The following is a 2609-nucleotide window of genomic DNA, read 5'->3' as shown; positions in this document are numbered from 1 at the left end:
CCACCCACACATTGCAGGCTTCTGGCTTTGATCTGGCCCAAGTCTGGCTTTTGCAGCCATTTGGCTTATGAAACAGTAAGGGAAACTCTTTCTCTCTCTGCCTCTCTCTCTCTCTTTTTTTTCTTTCATTGTTCTGCCTTTCAAGTAAGTAAAATAAATAAATAAATGACATCACAAGGAAGGCAATTAGGATTAAGTGGAGAAAAAAACTAAGAAGGAAAAACATGATGATGTAACTAAATCAAAGTGAAAACAAATGTGCTATAGTAATGATTTCAAACAATTTTCAAAGAGAAAATATACAATATTGTTTCCCAGTACATTTTTGAACAGTGTGAATTTGTATAGTTTTATATATATGCATAATAATATTTTGTTTTCCTCCATCTTTCTGATAGTCATCTGTTTTATCCATTTTTTCAAAAAAATATTTTATTATATTTTGAAAATCAGATGTACAGAGAGGAGGAAAGAGGTAGAGGAAGATCCTCCATCCACTGATTCACTCCCCAAGTGGCTGCAATAGCCAGAGCTGCTCGGATCCTAAACCAGAAGCCTGGAGACTCTTTGGGGTCTCTCACACATGCACAGGGTTCCAAGGTCCTGGGTTGTCATTGACTGCCCTCCCAGGTACAAGCAAGGAGCTGACTGTGAGGCAGGGGTGCTGGGATTTGAACCGGTGTCCATATGGGATCCTGGTACATGGAATGTGAGGACTCCTGCCGCCAGGCTTCCATGCCGGGCCCTATTTCATCCTTTCTAAAATTAGTACAAGAAACTGTTGGTTGTATAAAATGAGTCAGACAAAATGAAAATAGCAACATAGTTACTATGTTCTTTCATCAAAATGTTCTGAAAGGCACAATATTTTATTTTTTATGGACAATAGACTTTTCTAGCTGTAAAGGTGTCACCTCAGGATTTTAACTTTAGTGTGGATCTTAAAGTGTAACTCAGTACATGGGGAAGATGTGGGAGAAATGAAAATAGGTATTGTGCTTCCTACATTAAAATCACAATTCTAAAAGCAATTTTATCTCCAAACTATCCTAATAAGTGCATTCTTGACCTCTTTGTTCTTCAGACTGTAGACCACAGGATTCAGCATGGGAATGACCATGGCGTAGAACACAGATGCCATTTTGTCTGTGTCCATGGAGTGGCTGGAGTTTGGCTGCAGGTACATGAAGATGACTGTTCCGTAGAAGATGGAGACCGCAGTGAGATGGGAAGCACAGGTGGAAAAGGCCTTCTGATGTCCTGCAACGGAATGCAACTTTAGGATGGTGATAAATATGAATATGTATGAAACCAAAATAACCAGGAGAGCAAAAAAGATATTGAAGCTTGCAACATAAATTAGAATAACCTCAATCACATGTCTATTGGAACATGAAAGGGCCATGACTGCTGGCACATCACAGAAAAAGTGGTGGACCATATCGGATTTACAGAAAGAGAGGCTGGATGTATCCTCACATGTATGGAAGCATTCAGGAAACTGTAGATATAGGAACCTGTGATGAGACGAGTGCACACACTTGTTGTCATGGTGATGGTGTAATGTAGGGGTTGGCATATTGCTATGTAGTGGTCATAAGCCACTGATGCCAAAAGGAAATTTTCCACAGTGGCAAAGGCTACAAAAAAGAGCATCTGAGAAACACAGGCGTTATAGGAGATGGCGTTGTCCCCTGGCAGTTCAGACATGACCGTGGGAGTGACAGCTGAAGAGTAACAGAAGTCCACGAGAGACAGGTTACCAAGGAAAAAGTACATGGGAGTGTGGAGATGCAAGTCCCAAACAATCAATATAATCAACCCTAAATTTCCTAACAGAGTGATGATGTAGATGACTAGAAACACAGGAAACAGGGGAAGCTGCAGCGCTGGATCATCGGTTAGTCCTAGAAGGATGAACTGTGTCACTTGTGTCCCGTTCTCCATCAGCGTCATCAGAGAATCACTGGATGATCCCTAGCAATGAGAAATGGGGAAGAGAGTAACACAAGTTGAATTGCAATTAATATATACAAATACAACGCATATTCTTTAATTATAGCAAAGGCTTGAGACAAAGTTTAGTGCATCAAATACCTACTCAATTTCATATGTTGCTGAGTCTGAAGAAGCTCAATGGCCCATCTACCCAGTGTTTACATATTTATGGATTTATATGCCCAAATGTAGGATATGTAGTGACTTGATCAAGGTGATTCACCTGGGTTAATCTTTCTGCCAACTCCCTTTTTTGAGCACTTGAAGCTGTCACTTACGCTCCTCATCAGCCAAACAGAGCTTTGGAAGTTTATAGATGTATGCTAATTGCTCTAACAGTATGATTTTGATAGCTATATTAATTCCAATTGTTAAGCTCAAGAGATTGAGTAGCTTATTCACTAGCAAACAAGTTTTAGTTAATTGGCAAGCTATATTTTGGACAAGTGCCAACTTCTGAACCCAAATGTTGAGTGATTTCTATGTCTCTTAAGACATATCAATGTAAATAAAAGTGAATTTAACTCTGTTTTTTCAAGGTTTGAAATTTCTTTTTTTTCTTTTTTATTTATTTATTATTTTTAATTCATTAATTACATTGTATTATGTGA

At 38.8% G+C, this 2609-nt stretch overlaps 1 pseudogene; it reads right to left on the bottom strand.

Annotated features, from left to right (window-relative positions):
- Window positions 1-1033: 1033 nt before the first annotated feature.
- LOC101522474 (olfactory receptor 5B3-like) lies at window positions 1034-1956 on the bottom strand (annotated as a pseudogene).
- Between the last annotated feature and the right edge of the window lie 653 nt (window positions 1957-2609).

Source organism: Ochotona princeps, chromosome 4, assembly GCF_030435755.1.
Source record: "Ochotona princeps isolate mOchPri1 chromosome 4, mOchPri1.hap1, whole genome shotgun sequence".
Classification (NCBI taxonomy): Eukaryota; Metazoa; Chordata; class Mammalia; order Lagomorpha; family Ochotonidae; genus Ochotona; species Ochotona princeps.
This window is presented reverse-complemented; position numbering and strand designations above follow the sequence as displayed.